Source organism: Phyllopteryx taeniolatus, chromosome 11 (genome assembly GCF_024500385.1).
Source record: "Phyllopteryx taeniolatus isolate TA_2022b chromosome 11, UOR_Ptae_1.2, whole genome shotgun sequence".
In the NCBI taxonomy this organism is placed as follows: Eukaryota; Metazoa; Chordata; class Actinopteri; order Syngnathiformes; family Syngnathidae; genus Phyllopteryx; species Phyllopteryx taeniolatus.
The window spans coordinates 7,360,780-7,379,147 of NC_084512.1; the positions used below are offsets into that span (position 1 = coordinate 7,360,780).

An 18,368-nucleotide genomic window follows, 5' to 3' on the forward strand; every position below is an offset into this window, starting at 1 on the left:
ATATCCTAAAAATAAATATTTCATTTTAAATATCAATAAATCTGTTGCTACTTAAACAAAAGATAAGCAGTTTGTTTTGCCTTTTGTTCTCTAAATGAGCATGAAAAAAAAAAAGTACAGACCGAACTGTGATTATCTTATCGATGCGTTTTCGCCGTGATGACTGGCTCACTGAGTGAAACCATAACGACGATGTGTCCCGTGATGAAAACAAGTTTTAACACATGATTTAAGCCTTGCATTAAAATGCTCCAGCATATCACCATTTCATTTGTATTAGGTGTCCTCTGCCAGCACAATACATACAAGAGGAGGATAGATCCTGTGAAGAAAATTACATTGGATGGACTTTTTAGTTGTCAATTGTACAAAATATAGTTATAGTGAATGCTATTACTTCCTTTTGGGAAAAAAGATTCTAAATTAAAACAGAATGTGTTTGACTTTAAATTGAACATTTAACTTTTCAATCTAACACTTCTTTAACTTCATTAACTAACATAGTAATATATACATGAAATACATATTCATTAGAGAACTGAGGTTTCCTTATAACATCAATCCATCCATTTTCTGAGCCGCTTCTCCTCACTCGGGTCGCGGGCGTGCTGGAGCCTATCACAGCTATCATCGGGCAGGAGACGGGATACACCCTGAACTGGTTGTACCGGAGAAAACCCACGCAGGCACGGGGAGAACATGCAAACTCCACACAGGCGAGGCTGAGGATTGAACCCCGGTCCTCAGAACTGTGAGACTGACGCTCTAACCAGTCGGCCACCATGCCGCCTGCTTATAACACGTTTTGTTATAAAATGCATCAGTTTGCCCCGAAATGTCAACATTTTATACAGCAGTTTATAATAAAACATGATGTGAGAGTCACCCCCAAGGAGAAAGACAGTGACTCTGCATTCCTTTGTGCACGTGAGGGTAACAAAGAGGAGACAGACAAAGTCTTACCTCCTGATCTGGAACACTTCCTGACACCCTTTTTTTTTTTCTTTCTTCCGAATATAAATAAATAATTTCTGCAATCAAGGTGTACTTCACACACAGACTCACACACAGTACAGAGAGATATTGATGGCTGGATGTCAGTAGGCAGCGAACTGCCTCACTCTCCTCTATTTCACAAGACCACATTAGCTGGACCATCAATCAGTGTGTGCGTGTGTGTGTGTGTGTGTGTGTGTGTGTGCTTGTGAATCACAAGCATCAGTCTGTATGAACTGTTCATGAACACACACACAGGCACACAATTAGAAAATGGACAGAGGTCACAGGTCTCTACCATTGACCTTCAAGACCTCATTACTACAGCCAATCATGAGACAAAACATGCAGCTGATTAGTGAAAGACCTTCACAAATAAACTGCAAAAGGCTGTCAGTGAGAGAGGGGGTCAGGGGATAGAAAGAGACGTTGGACGTGAGATCATTTAGCCTTGAGGTGAGAGGAGTGACTCTCTCGTGCAACTTAACCTCATGCTGCCCCTGCGAGTTCATGTCAGAGGACTTGTGAAGATATCACTACTGTACATATTAAAAGGAAGAAAACACGGACAGTTCACCCAAAGTTTATTATTCATGCGTTTATCTCTCTCTCTCTCTCTCTCTCTTTCTCTGTCTCTCTCTCTCTCTCTTTCGCAAATACACACACACACACACACACAAGTACGCATGCACGCACGCTCACACACATAATAATGTCAAGACAGTCCACTCACAGCTGAGAGTTAAGTGTGTGTTTTCATCCTTCAGTGCTTGACAACATCATGGCCCAGTCCCCTCCAACAGCTTGAGTGAGTTATATAAGACTTGGCAGAAGCTTCAGTAAATCACTGCATACATACACTGCGCCTGTAGAAACAGGTATATGTGTCAGTGTGTCCTCCCATCTGCATAACACACACAAGCAGTAAAACAAACGTGATCACCAACATACAACATATATAACAAACAAAATTTTAAATGTCTACATTTGCAGGGTTCCACCCTGACACAAAAGCAGTGTTGTGAATGACATTACAAGAGCTGAGCAATCTGGCTGCTGTGTACTGTTTGTTCTCCATTCCCCCATCAACCGTTCCTCTTGAGGAGTGAGAGGTAAATAGAGAGTGAAAGAGAGAAAGAGATATGTGCTTCATTCACCGTCGGGCCATCAGCCAAGAACATTCTGTTCTGCTTCATTTGAGGGAGGAATAGAAAATATTCTTACTATCCTACTGCATCTCTGTGCATGTACTACACTATCAGTATCCGTAACACCCGAGCTTTGATCATCAACCATCATATACAGGTCATTCATTGAAATCCTGTACATAAAAATGTCAGTTCACCAGATCACCAGTGATGGGTCAATGTGACTTTCTAGGAATGTTGTAGACGTGATCATTAGAAAATGTAAACAGTTGCAAAGATTTATAGAAATGGGTCTATTACTGTTGTTGATGCACCTGTTGTTGTGCTCTTGTTCGTTTTGACTTGACTTGAGTTAGTGTTGCATATTGATGTTGATTTGTTTCCTGCCAGGTTAAATCCATCCATCCCATCCATTTTCTGTACCGCTTATCCTCACTAGGGTCACGGGAGCCTAACCTTCAGGCGAGAGGCGGGATACATCCTGAACTGGTTGTCAGTCAATCGCAGGGCACATTTAAACAAACAACCATTCACACTCACATTCACACCTACCGGCAATTTAGAGTCTTCAATGAACATGCATGTTTTGGGGATGAGGGAGGAACTGGAGTACCTGGAGAAAACCCACGCAGGCACGGGGAAACAAACTCCACACAGGCGAGGCCGGGATTCGAACCCCGGTCCCCAGAACTGTGAGGCAGACGCCATAACCAGCCGTCTACCGTGCCGGACACCAGGTTCAATCATTGTTGATAGATTTTGTGAGAGAAGATTTACAACCCCAATTCCAATGAAGTTGGGACATTGTGTTAAACATAAATAAAAACAGAATACAATGATTTGCAAATCATGTTCAACATATGTTTAATTTAATACACTACAAAGACAAGATATTTAATGTTCAAATTGATAAACTTTATTGTTTTTAGCCAATAATCATTAACTTAGAATTTTATGGCTGCAACACGTTCCAAAAAAGCTGGGACAGGGTCATGTTTACCATTGTGTTACATCACCTTTTCTTTTAACAACATTCAATAAACGTTTAGGAACTGAGGACACTATTTGTTAAAGCTTTGTAGGTGGAATTCTTTCCCATTCTTGCTTGATGTACAGCTTCAGCTGTTCAACAGTCCGGGGTCTCCGTTGTTGCATTTTACGCTTCATAATGCGCCACACATTTTCAATGGGAGACAGATCTGGACTGCAGGCAGGGCAGTCTAGTACTCGCACTCTTACTACGAAGCCACGCTGTTGTAACACGTGCAGAATGTGGTTTGGCTTTGTCTAGCTGAAATAAGCAGGGGTGCCCATGAAAAAGACATTGCTTGGATGGCAGCATATGTTTCTCCAAAACCTGTATGTACCTTTCAGCATTAATGGTGCCTTCACAGATGTGTAAGTTACCCATGCCATTGACACTAACACAGCCCCATACCATCACACATGCTGGCTTTTGAACTTTGCGTCTATAACAGTCCGGATGGTTCTTTTCCTCTTTGGCCCGGAGGTTGCATGGATATCATTATTGATCATTTAAATTTGAGCAAATTTGAGCAAATTTGTTATTTCAGAAGTATATATCAAACTGGTAGCCCTTCGCATTAATCAATTCCCCAGAAGTAGCTCTCAGTTTCAAAAAGGTTGGTGACTCCTGCTATACAATGTAATAGTTTTCATTTTCCTCATTGTCCTCTTAGTCCTACAAACAGACTCTTTGTTAAAGTTATGAAGTAATAGACCTTGCTGTGGGCGTTGCATTACCATAAAAAGTATCTATTAAACAGGAGGTACTATACAGCACAGATTGGCCTATAAAAGGTGCATTTTCAGTGCTGCCTAGAGTGGCACATTTCAGAAACAGCCTCTTTAAGTTATTACTGATGGTGTGTGGAAAAGCTATGATGACAGAGGACTATGCGCCTTACAGCAGAAGGCTATAAACGGAATATGAGCTCAATGTGAATGCACAAGTATTATTGAGTGACTCACCACCACAGGCAATTAAGAAAGTTAAAAAGTCTGCTGTGATTGGAGGAAATCTGACTGACATCACCAGTGTGTCTATAGCAGAGGAGGGTCAGAAGTTAGCTCTTCATTTGACAAATGTCAAAGATTACCTTCCAATAAAAGGTGACTGTGGGGGTGATATGTAATTTTTAATGAGCTAATAATTGGGGTAGTGAGGTAAGTAGATCTGCTTTTCAAGCTATGGTACGAGCTGACCAAAAACAGCATCCAGTGCATAATACTCTGATCCAGTGTCTTGAGATACACTACGTTTTGAATGTCAGTTAAATCAACTGAAATCAGTGAAAGACAGTGCACATTGGTAATAACTACCTCTTAAAAGGGGCAGATTTTTATTAAGACTGTGGATCATGAGGTAGAGCAGATCTCGACAAAGTCCTTGGCTTGTTCCATACTTCTAGAAACAGTGCTAAAAGGCAGTTGTACTGTTGTTAAAACGTGTCTAGAGTGGTCCTTTCCAAAGTGGTCTCTAAGTGAATGCTGTGACTATACATTTAGAGTAAATCAAATGACTCAGAGCAAATATGAAGGTGGTCTTGGCCACCTGATACCAATATCTGATTGCAGTATGATCACAAATAGGAACAGATTTAAAGACCACCCACTCAAAAGCTCGTGGGAAAGCCCAAAAAATACCCTGCTGGTGAGCTAGACCTTTTCCCCTTTACTCTTACAGGTAATTTATGAGAGAGAAATGGTTAACTAAATTAAAAACAGATTAGCAGGTCGACCTCAAAAGTTTTTCACAATTCAGGAATCCAGGAGTGGCTTGCATGTTGACAAATGCAACATCGAGTTCACGTTGGTGTACTTCCTACTGTAATCCTTGCTTCCATTGCGAGTAGCAAGCAACATTTATGACAAGTATTATTAAAACTAAAGGAGGATGAGGCGTGATTAATGCAGTGGCGTCATTAGGCCTATTTCAGGGGATGCTTCAGCCCCCCTAAACAGTTCTTAAGCCCCCCTAAATAATTTGGTTATTTAACTTTTTTTTAAACAATATTTTTACCCCAAAAAAATCTTGACTAGGCAGGGATAAAACGACAATAACCCTTCTTGGGATTAGTTTCCCCCCAAAAAAGAAAGAAAAAAAGAGAACAGAAAAAAGAAAGAAATTGGGAGGGAAATAAAAGAAAGAAAAAATAAATTAGTGGATAGATGAATCCCGGGGCTGAGAAACCACAAGTATGCGGGGGGGGGGGCACTCTAATTCACAAGCTAGTAGTAGCATGAGACTTTCCGGAGCTAACTAATTGTTTCTACCAGCAGTGATGAAGAACCCAGAACTATTGGCTGGCTATTTACATAAAGATGAAGGAGGTTGAAGAGTGAACGTTATGCATGAATTCACATCATGAAACAGAACATTTATCCAAATTTAGCAAGCCGGTGTGTTTGGTCATGGTGGTATTGTTGACATACACAGTACTCATCATAGTTGAGTCGCTTTCATGAACCGCGAGGAATTAGTATGCTTCCTAGTTCCAAATCTGTTGCAAAAGGCGAACGACTTGACCAAAGAAAATGAAAAAAGACTGCACCAAAAATGTTCCAGACTCCAGAGACTTGTTTTGTATTCCTCACAGTTAACACTGCCTCCATGACACTCTCTCTCTCTCTCTCTCTCTCTCTCTCTCTCTCTCTCTGTCTCTCTCTCTCTCTCTGATGCTGTCTCTATCTCTCTCTCTCTGTCTTCCTCACACTTTGTTATAGTGCAGCCATTTGCTAAAATCATTTAAGTTCATTTTTCCCCTCATTAATGTACACACAGAACCCGATATTGACAGAAAATAACAGAATTTTTAAAATGTTTTCAGATTTATTAAAAAAGAAAAACTGAAATATCACACAGCCATAAGTATTCAGACCCTTTGCTGTGACACTCATATATTGAACTCGGGTGCTGTCCATTTCTTCTGCTCATCCTTGAGATGGTTCTACACCTTCATTGGAGTCCAGCTGTGTTTGATCACAGTATACTGATTGGACTTGATTATGAAAGCCACACACCTGTCTATATAAGACCTTACAGCTCACAGTGCATGTCAGAGCAAACGAGAATCATGAGGTCAAAGGAAATTGTGGCAAGGCACAGATCTGGCCAAGGTTACATAAAACATTCTGCTGCACTTAAGGTTCCTAAGAGCACAGTGGCCTCCATAATCCTTAAATGGAAGACGTTTGGGAGGACCAGAACCCTTCCTAGAGCTGGCTGTCCGGCCAAACTGAGTGAGCAATCGGGGGAGAAGAGCCTTGATGAGAGAGGTAAAGAAGAACCCAAAGATCACTGCAGCTGAGCTCCAGAGATGCAGTCGGGAGATGGGACAAAGTTCCAGAAAATCATCCATCACTGCAGTCCTCCCCCAGTCGGGGCTTTATGGCAGAGTGGCCCGACGGAAGCTTCTCCTCAGTGCAAGACACATGAAAGCCCGCATGGAGTTTGCCAAGAAACGCCTGAAGAACTCCAAGACGGTGAGAAATAAGATTCTTTGGTCTGATGAGCCCAAGATAGATTTTTTTTACCTTAATTCTAAGCGGTATGTGTGGAGAAAACCAGGCACTGCTCATCACCTGTCCAATACAGTCCCATCAGTGAAGCATGGTGGTGGCAGCATCATGCTGTAGGGTGTTTTTTAGTTGCAGGGACAGGGAGACAATTGAAGGAAAGACGAATGCGGCCGAGTACAGGGATATACTGGAAGAAAACTTTCTCCGTAGTGCTCAGGACCTCAGACTGGGCCAAAGTTTCACCTTCCAACAAGACAATGACAAAGACAAGCAATTTTGCAGTCATTTCTTAGATGAGGGCAGCACACAGATAAAATAATGGAGTGGCTGCAGAATAACTCTGTGACTGTTCTTGAATGGTGCAGCCAGAGCCCTGACTTAAACTCAATTGAGCATCTCTGGAGAGACCTGAAAATGGTAAATGGAAAATGGCTAATTGTTGAAGTTTTGTAGGTGGAATTCTTTCCCATTCTTGCTTGATGTACAGCTTCAGCTGTTCAACAGTCCGGGGTGTCCGTTGTCGTATTTTATGCTTCATAATGCGCCACACATTTTCAATGGGAGACAGGGCTAGTACCCGCACTCTTTTACTACGAAGCCACGCTGTTGTAACACGTGCAGAAAGTGGTTTGGCATTGTCTTGCTGAAATAAGCAGGGGCGTCCATGAAAAAGACGTTGCTTGGATGGCAGCATATGTTTCTCCAAAACTTTGCGTCCCTAACAGTCCGGATGATTCTTTTCCTCTTTGGCCCGGAGGACAAGATGTCCACAATTTTCAAAAACAATTTGAAATGTGGACTTGACGAACCATAAAACAAATTTCCACTTTGCATCAGTCCATCTTAGATGAGCTCGGGCCCAGAGAAGCCGGCAGCATTCCTGGGTGTTGTTGATAAATGGCTTTTGCTTTGCATAGTAGAGTTTCAAGTTGCACTTACGGATGTAGCGCCAAACTGTATTTACTGACATTGGTTTTCTGAAGTGGTCCTGAGCCCATGTGGTGATATCCTTTACACACTGATGTCGGTTTTTGATGCAGTGCCGCCTGAGGGATTGAAGGTCACGGGCATTCAATGTTGGTTTTCGGCCTTGCCGCTTACATGCAGTGATGCATGAAGATTCTCTGAAGTTTTTGATGATATTATGGACCGTAGATGATGAATTCCCTAAATTCCTTGCAATTGTACGTTGAGGAACATTGTCCTTAATGTGTTCGACTATTTTCTCACGCGCTTGTTCACAAAGTGGTGAACCTCGCCCCATCTTTGCTTGTGAATGACTGAGCAATTCAGGGAAGCTCCTTTTATACCCAATCATGGCACCCACCTGTTCCCACTTATCCTGTTCACCTGTGGGATGTTCCAAACAGGTATTGATGAGCATTCCTCAACTTTCTCAGTCTTTTTTGCCACCTGTCCCAGCTTTTTTGGAACGTGTTGCAGCAATAAAATTCTAAGTTAATGATTATTTGCTAAAAACAATCAAGTTTTTCATGTTTGAACATTAAATATCTTGTCTTTTTAGTTTATTCAATTAAATATAGGTTGAACATGATTTGTAAATCATTGTATTCTGTTTTGATTTATGTTTAATACAACGTCCCAAGTTCATTGGAATTGGGGTTGTAACAAAGAGTGAAAAATTTAAGGGGATCTGAATACTTTCCGTACCCACTGTAACTTTGCGTCCCTAACATGTCATGGCTGCCACGTCAATGCCCCACATTCAACATGGCAGCCAGGTAGCCACGGGAGGCACGTCTTTTGGAATTGGATCAAGTCATATTGTATATCTGTGACCAGGAAATACTGTAGATCAGTCCCATTCTCTGCCTGCATTGTGCCACAGTGCTACCAAACAACAGCGGCCAATTCTGGAATGAACAGACTTAATCAAATGTAGTTTAAGTGACAAATGGAAACTATTTTGGACACAATGTTAAGTCCCAATATCCATTATATCGGGGTCCACTGTACTTTCATTATAATTTTTACATTGAAGTGTCTATCGCAATATATACAGTTACCGTGAAGGATTCAGTTTCCAGCCCTAGTCCAAATATGCACAACGTTTGGATGACCTTGACCTACTGGGCCTAACTTCCTCCATCAAGTTTTATGTGACTCATGTCATATGCCACGTCATGGCCAATGGGGAATCTTAATTGTGCTTACATCCAAATTCCCATCTGGTTTTCATCCATATATTATTTGGACCTACGGGTATCCAATTCCCAGTGTTTTTGTTTTATTTGCCATTACATATCTGAATTGCGTAACCAAAAAAAGAAAACATCTGAACTGTGGTAATTTGAACCAGCAAATAAAGACATTTGAAAACATAAAGGTGTATACTATATCCTTGGCCTCTTCCAGCCCAGCTCTGTCAACCTTAGGCCACAGGTGATATTTCACAGGAAGAGATTTCAGCAAAATGGCTGATAGATGCAAGGATGGGAACTTGACCGACGGACAGAGAGGAGAGCGAACAACATGCTTTGTGCTGCAAGGCAAAACGTTGCATATTGGCACTTCAAGTTGAGTCTTGAATTCAGGAGAGGTGTAACTTAACCTCATAGAATTCTATATATATAAATCATGGACTTTCTCAAGCAAGAACCCTTTAAAAAAGGAAACTCCATAATCTCCCTAGTCATCACTTGAATACTAGAATGTGCCAAGGGACATTCTAGTTACCTTTGATTTTTACAAAGCAAAATGTCTTTAACATTGCTTAAAATCCAAACCAAACAATGCTTTAACACTGCGTTTTAAATTCCATCACCACATCCTTTAGCACACACAAGAGGTTCAGTGTATAAAAGACCCACCTTTCTACTGCCCGAACATTCAGCAGCTGTAACACTCCGCTGTTGACTTCATGTTGATTTAGCCATTAAAGGCTGCAGCAGGTCTGAAATCAAAACCTGCATGGCTGTTTAGCTTGGACTGAGTGTACCGCATTACTAAACACTTGAACTAGGTGAAACATCTGTACCTCTAACAGGTCTAGAGTGTATCTGCAAAAAGAGAAATGTGTCACTCAGATTAACAGACATTTCTTACTGAACCTCATAGAGTGGGGAAGAGTGACTCGATCATCAAATAAAATACAACTCAGTCTTTTAGGGTCAACAATTTGATCACAAACCTGTGTGCTGATTAATTAATGTGAGATGGATTAAAAAATTATCCAAAGCAGAATGGAGTTGTCCAATTAACCTATAACTCCAGTATTATTCTCAGACTCAAATATCCTGAGAACACCATTCATGTTTTTTATATATATATTTATATATATATATGCCAAGAAGCCACATTATGGCCACTTGCACAAAAGAATTACCGTAGGGATGAAAAACTTGCAATGAGCAGTGTGGTTTTCCTCCTGGCCTTGGAACAGTGGACCAGCTCTACACCTTCAGCAGGGTCCTGGAGTGTGCATGGGAGTTCACCCAAACAGTCCACATGTGCTTTGTTAACTTTGAGAAGGTGTTTGAACCATGTCCCTCGAGTAGTCCTATGGGAGGGGCTATAAGGGGGTGGTTGTGGATGGTGCTCTGGAAGTATGGTGTACTGGCTACCCCTTATACGGCCTTTCGGTCCCTGTATAACCAGGGTCAGTGTTTGGTCAGCATTGATGGCAGTAAATCAGATTTGTTTCCGGTGAGGCTTTGACTCTGTCAAGGCTGCACATTGTTACTGATTATGTTGATAACCTTCTCGGACAGAATTTCTAGACGAAGCCTGTGCATTGAGGGGTTTCATTTTGGTGACCTCAGTATTGCGTTTCTGCCTTTTGAAAATGATGTGATTCTGTTGGCTTCATCAAGCTGGAATCCTTAGCTCCTGCTGGAGCAGTTCACAGATGAATATGAAGTGGTTAAGATTAGAATTATCACTTCCATGGCTGAGACCTCAGTCCTTTGCCAGGAAAGGGTGGAGTGCCCTCTCCAGATCATGACCCAAATGTCAAAGTACAATTTACTTGGGGTCTTGTTCACGAGTGAGGGAAGAGTGGAGTGGAAGATTGAATGGCTGGTCAGTGCAGCATCTGGAGTGATGCAGACCGTGCATCGGTCTCCTGTGGTCTTGAATTACCGGTCAATCCACGCTGTCACTCTCACTTATGGTCACAAGCTGTAGGAAGTGACAAGAAGAACAAAATAATGGGCACAAGTGGCTGAAAAGCGTTTCCTCCCCCGCGTGACTGGGCTCTCACCCTTAGGGCTAGGGTGAAGCGCTCGATCATCCGGGCGGGGATCAGAGTAGTGTCGCTGCACCTCTGCATCAAGAGGAGCCAGATGTGGTGGTTCAGCCATCTGGTTAGGATGCTTGCTAGAGGCTTCTCTGGTGAGGTGGTCTAAGCACATGTCACCGAAAGGAGGCTCAGAGCAAAAACCACAAAAAGGACATGCTGGAGAGACTGTGGGGCTTATTTTTATGAACGGCGTAAATCCAACATGGCGGGCAGCGAAATGAGGCACCAGAGGTGGGTTAGATTGGTGTTGGTAATTTCCTAGATACGTGCAGCCTAGCGAATCTGAAGCTGGGTGGACTGCACCACTGTGGGAGTATTTACAGCCGACAATCAAACCAAAAAAAACAACTCTTCCCTTTAAATGTGGTGCAACTGACAGTTTCGAAGATGGCATGTCTGTGCAGAAGAGGTCAATGCATAATCGCAGCGATCCGTGCATGAATGGAGCATTTTCAATACTCTGGCCGGTGTATCAGCAGACAATGTGAACGGGCATATAGAATGAGCTGGTGAGTGGCTTAAATATGTCCACAAAGCTCAGAATCTGTCTGCCTGTGCCCCGATCAAATTCACCAAAATCATGTTAGACCAGTGGTCTACCCTGTGCTAGGATTTAGAAGTGGTCCGAGCAGGTATAAATTTAGATCGACTTGCTGCCACCCAATTGTCACTCCGCCGGGCAGATCTCCAAGGACACTACCTTGTTGCGCCGGAATGCCCAGCTTGGCGCAAAATGGTCTGCCAAATTTGAAAACACATGTAGCGAGGCTTGGGCTTGCACGAAAATCAGGATCCGCCAGCATTTGCGACCCACTGCAGATGCGCTAGCTACTAAAAGAGATCCTAAGTCTACCAGCTGGCCTGGGAACACATCTGGTTCCCATTGGAATAGCTGGAAGAAGTGGCTGGGAAGAGGGAAATCTGGGCTTCTCTGTATAGCCTGCTGCCCCTGCAACACAAACCCAGATAAGCGAAAGAAGATGGATGGATGGATGGACGGACGGCTGGATGGATACATGCAGCAAAAATATTACAAATATTTAAAACTGCGTAAAAAAACCATTGCAGAACACCGTAGAAATTCACAGTAACCAAAACACATTTCATGGAGTTCTTTCATCAGAATCCGAATCATCTTTATTTGCCAAGTATGTCAAAAATACAAGGAATTTGTCTCCGGTAGTTGGAGCCGCTCTAGTATGACAACAGACAGTCAATTGACAGAGAATACCTTTGAGACATAAAGACATAAAAAACAACAAAAGTCACTGAGCAATAAAAGGTTACCAGTAATGTGGTAATGCCGGAACAATTTTATTAAATTATTTTTTGACAATTGTGCAAAAAGATGCAGAATCCAATTAGAGCAGTTTGAAATGACTAATAGAACAATAGTCCGGTGCAATGACAACTGTGCAAAGGGCGCAGAGACTTCAAGAAATGTATGCAGTTTAAAGTGACTAGTAGTGCGATAATCTGGGACAATGTTGATTGTGCAAATGTTGCAGATGCTACTCAGGCACATGAGTGGCCAGTATTGGTCAACAACAGATATGCAAATAGTGCAGCGTGGCGAGACTACTACAGTGAGTGCACGAGTAATGTATAATTGGCCTGACAGAGATGTGACAACAACCTCAAGACAAGATTGGCAGCATGTTGCAATGGAATTAACTGTTTAAGAAGTTAATGGCAAGAGGGGAAAAGCTGTTGGAATGTCTGTTTGTTTTAGTTTGCATTGTTCAATAGCGCCTACCTGAGGGAAGGAGCTGGTAGAGGTGGTGACCAGGATGTGGAGGGTCCAAGCATTTTGTATGCTCTTGTCCTAGTTCTAGTCGTAGTCCTCAGTCCTCAGGTTTCTTGGCGACTGGGATGATGGTGGATCGTTTGAAACATGATGGTACTTCACACAGTTCCAGAGATCTATTGAAGATCTGTGTAAGACTGGAGCGAGCTGGTCTGCGCCGACTTTGCGGCAGGATGGGGACACAAGCTCTGGGCCTGCCGCTTTGTTGATCTTTTGTTGTTTGAAGATCCTGTTCGTGGATGGTCAACGCAGAAGTCAGAGATGTGATGGTGGTTGGTGGTGCGGCTGGGTAGGTGTGGGTGTGAAAGTGTCCTTTTCAAATCTGCAGTAGAAGGTGTTCACGTCGTTGGCTGGTCTTTTATTGTTCTCGGCTTGGGGGTTTGGTTGCTTGTAATTGACTAGCAATTGTAATGCATGTCAGACTGATTTAGAGTCATTAGCGGTAAACTGTTTTATTATTTATTATTAAGTATTATTTATTATATTTATTATATATTTTTGGCTAATAGTTGGTGTACAATTTTGGGTGACCTTGGAGTTAACGCAAAATATTTGTTGTCTTATCCCCCTTTGACTTCACCTTTTTCCACACTTTATATTCTGGGAATTCTATCGGGAATTTTGTATTGGATTAATTGTCCATCTGTAGTAAAAAAAAATTACAAGAAAATCAGTCTTATAGCAGTTGTATAAAAAATGAAATGGGTCCACACTTTTGCCCTAATAATATTTGTAAGGGGGGAAAAAAATATCACAGCCATCTGTAAGCATCGTATCCTATGCATGTGACATCTTATTTGTCAGCATTCATTTAAAGGCTTTGCTTTTCCTAAATAAAATGTTTTCCTTTGACCATTACACTTTAATTTAAAAGTTTGGAATTTCAATCTCGCATCATATTTTCATGAATAAAGTTGGGAGGGCTGTGGTAGAATGACCTCAAAATAACCCTGCAGAGGCGATAACTTATGACATCCCATAAGAGTTTCTGATGATCTGTGGCTTGATAAAAGTCCATTATCTTTCCTCGTGCAAGCCAGGTTCCACCACTAACTAACCTGCAAGTACAATTTACCATTAACCAGTATCATAGAAAATCATATAGGCGATTAAGATCATAGTCTTTCTCCCAAATAGCATTATAGATTACGGAACAAGGCTCTGAAATTCTATTTAACAGGTAAACAAATCACTGGAAGGGAGTCATGCAGTCACACAAAACCAGGAAAGCAAGAACTTACAGGCCAAGACACATAATAGTGTAAACAAATCTCTACTGTAAAATACACAAATGATGTGCCAGCTGACGTAAGACCTTGTGGTTCCTCATCAGACCTCCCACAGCTTTGGCATCCTGGACAACATTACAGACAGGACCCAAAAAATACACACATTCACACACTCAATCACAATCGCCCCACATCTATACACTATATAGCCTTCCGGCATACCTGTGCATACAGTACATGCTGTGTTTGACAGAATGCATGTGGGTATCTGTGCATGTGTGTAAAGCATGTTTGTATGCTTGTATATCTACTCTGGATGTATGAGTGTGTTGTGGGTGTGTGAGGTTAATTGTGTAGGTAAGGAAGCAGCCGTACAAAGAAACTTGCGGTTTGCTCTGTAAAAAGGGGCAATTTCCTGGTACACACAGCCTGATAAACTCAACGACAAGTTGAGACAGAAGAGTGAACGGTGTTTTGCTTTGTCTTCTCAGTCAGTCAGTCAGTCATGGATGAGGGAAGCTTGGATAAAACGGCTGTGCTCTCTGTTCTCTCAGTCAACTGAATGGGCATCACCAATTTATATTGGCATCCCTGAATCCAATTCTATTGATTTACAAATATAAATATTTTGGGCTGAAGACACTCATCAATAATTATTTGGCTCACATGTAATGACTGTTAATTTCCATGTAACCTGTCTCCCTAACGGCTCCTTATATTTGTCAGATGTTTGCATTTCTTTCTATCTTGAGATCACATTATTCATAATTAAAGCAATTACATTATATAATAACATCAGCAAATAGGAAATCATAAAGCATAAACATCCCAAAAATAGCTGCTGAGAATGGGAAGCAGAAAATCCCCACTTCTAAACGTAAAATCCGTATGCATCTCAGATGGATGTGTGATAAACAAAAAATGTTGAGAAATATCACAGTCAGATTACCATAAAAGGTAAAGAAGTAGTTTGACATTTGTTTTCTGAGAATTAAATGTGACAGCATAAGGCTGAACGTGCAAACATGTTTGCACATGCAGGCCGTACTCAAATAAGGGGATGGATACGAACAATGACTTGAAGTGACTCATTCTACACACTCACACACACAAGCAAGCACGCACGCACGCACACGCCCACGCACACACCCACGCACACGCACGCACACACACACACAGAGGAGGATAAAAACAGTACATTAGGGGACTGTACTTAACTTGAAATAAATTAACAGTGCATTTCCTATATTTACTCTGGGGCTGGACCAAATATTTTCACAGCCTGCATGTCTGACTTTATAAAGTGTCACTAGTTCAGGTTTGACTTGCGGATAAGCTTTGCATGTTCACAGACACACACACACACACACACACACACACACACACACATGCGCAAGTCATTAATGTGCAACCCCAAGGCAAACCCTTACAGATTACTCTGGAGGTAAGCCTTCTGATGATTTTCATTTGAAGTGCAGAGAATTTGCCTCAGTGCAGCACATTCAAAAATATTTTCAAAGCTTAATTTACAAACCTGACTTGAGATTTTTCTTCATGTCTGCATTGAAACAAAGGAGGCTTGTGTGTCTGCAGTCGGCAGGATTATACTGTGGTACTCTTTGATGACTCAGGCTGCGTTAGAACAGGACAAAGTGGGGAGAATGACAGATGGAAGGTGAGAACGTGACCCAGAGCAAGGGACGGTTTAGCATGATGCAAGAGCTCGTACAAGATAAGTGACAAGCATGTCAATTCACGTGTAGTTGTGTCATGCCAACTTTTAACATCATCTGTACAAACTGCCACCAGATTGTTTTATCTGTGTTATGAAGAACTTCTGCATGCTGGTACAAGATGAACTTAACTGTGACTTTTAAAGCTACTGTGTCAGGTCATATTCACTGTGGTTATGAACTAATCCAGTATGGACGATGGGTACATTTACAATTAAAAATCTAGTGAAAATGTAGTTTTCCATTTGTGTTTTTGAAAAGTGTCTTGTGCAGACAAAATTGTTGAACAAAATGGTCTCAGTTTCCAACAACTAAACACGCAGTAATTATGAAATTTGAGTCCCCTCCCCACCCCCTTTCAGTCAAAATCAGGCAAGGCCCGACTATCGGTCGGGGCTGAAAATCATAACTGGTAAACCTGTTCAATATTTTCAATCTCAAATCCTTATGTGTGTGATCAACACCAAGTTTAGCTAAGTCACGAACTGCGTGATTGTGAGGTGAAACAGAACTATAGCCAATTAGGAAGCAACCTGAAGCTTGCGCTGTTGCCAGGAGCAATTGGTTGTGTTGAGTGTTTGTACGTGTCCCCAAAGTGCGGAATGCACACTAGGAATTACAATCAAGTTACCAGATAATGTAACAGTTAGCCTTGCCAATTCTATTTTTTTCTTCTACTACGCTGTCTCCTTCTTTCTATTAGCCATCAGTTAGGTTTCCCTGTTGCACCAAGCTGCCTCTCAAAGGTCAGTCTATGTACTATGACAGACATTTGGTCAGGGGGAGAAGACTCGGGATAGTGGTGGAGATACAGTAGATATGTGTGATGAGCTGTGTTGGTCATCTCGCATACACCACACACCATAAGAGCAGTAAAAACACCCACGCTGCTTTTTTACTCATCATGTGTGGGGTCTCACATTTTAAAAATCCGTTATACTTTTAAAAAAATGGTATATGGGTATGTCACAAAAGAAACACAAAATTGGTCCTCTTGCGTTTACTGTGCAAAGAAACAGGTCAGTTCAAAATGATCAAATTTGACTAGAAATGGAGAAAAGTTCTCAGTCAAACTCATATTGTACTTGTTGCATGGTAGCATTAGAGCTCTCAGAGTAGGAGTGATGTATGCTGTGAGATGGATTCCAATCTCATAAATGTTCGGATTGCTCAGATTTTTTTCTGGGCCCTGCTTTTGAACTGCAGTATGTGTAATACACTCTGAACTCAGCACAATTTCCTGTCCTGCTGAGAGACTTTATGATCGCGACACACAATCAGAGTTAAACGTGCACATAAACCCACAGAACATACACTTTATCTTCGACATATGTCCGAATGAATGCACACCCACAACCAACCAGCCAGATTTGCTGTAAAGACACAGTATATGCTTTGTGGAGCTACGTGGAACAGTGAAAGAAAGGTCTAAGTAGTCTTACAAGATCAAATATAATAATCCCTAAAAAAATGCTCAGATATACGTGCAATGTTATTATCCTAAAACCATTTCATTGCCATTGTTCATCATGGTGGTGTGCAAACAAATTTGGACCAACGGCAAGGCAATGAGTTCATGGTATACGCCAAAAGGCAAAAAAAAAGCTACTCGGCTATAATAATGAAGTCCAAAAACCAAGAAACAAAGAAACTCAAGGTTCAGGCTCACCGGCATAAGCGACAGGCAACATAAACCGACCCAGAACATGCTCCATTTGACATTCGGTAACAGTCAGAGACCAACTGAATGCAAAACAGAGAGCTAAATAGTGACGAAACAACGCACCACACCTAGATAAGACATGAGTGACTGGAAAGAGCTGATTGGTTGATGCAAGAGGACCGACGAGAACAGGTGGAGACAAAGACATAACGAGCAGATGAGAAAGACACAGGAAAGCAAACCAAAAGTAAATCACAAAACAGGAAATTGAAATGATCAGGACCAATGTAACAAAACACAGATCATGAAATTTTAAAACTCAGTTAATAACTACAATTAGAATCTACTCATATGCTGTTGTAAAATCAACTCAAACTTCAGTCAAAGGTCTTCCGAACTGCTGATCAAATGCTCATGTATTCAAAATAAGAATCCATTTTGCCTTCTGAATTAATAAAAATACAACTATGGCTACGTTTCACACTGCAGGGCATGATGCCCAACTCGGATTGTTTGTTCAATCCGATCTTTTTATGTAGTCGTTCACATTACAAAAACAAATGCGACTTTGTACTTTGGATGGAATGCATCCGTGACCTCACACGTATGCACACAACTGCCAGGCGACATGTTTACAGAAGTAAAGGCGGCCCCTCGCGCAGGTCTCGTCAAGACGCATTTGTGGAAATTTCAAGGATTTTGTGCAACAGGAGCCAACATTTTCTCATGTTTATCAGTTGTAAAGTTTTCTGCTCCTTTGTCTGCCGTTTGCTTTTGTGGAACAGTTGTGACGTTTGTCGCCTTTTGTCGGATGAGCGCGCTGTAAGCATCCATATTGCACTCGCATTGGATACATATCCGATTTATATCCACATATAAAAGAGGCCTGGGTCGGATATGAAAACTTGGAATTGTACTCTTAACATTGACGTGAAAAAAATCAGATGCATGTCACATTGGGCCAAAAAAAATGGAATTAACTTGTAGTG

General features: G+C 41.6%; 1 long non-coding RNA gene across 1 annotated transcript; it reads right to left on the reverse strand.

Moving 5' to 3' along the window:
• Positions 1-1,749: 1,749 nt before the first annotated feature.
• LOC133485573 (uncharacterized) lies at positions 1,750-17,476 on the reverse strand. Its single transcript, XR_009790722.1, has 3 exons — positions 17,386-17,476; positions 15,518-15,615; positions 1,750-1,862 (listed from the first exon to the last, which is right to left on the reverse strand). It is a non-coding gene; the product is annotated as an uncharacterized LOC133485573 (long non-coding RNA).
• Positions 17,477-18,368: the final 892 nt, after the last annotated feature.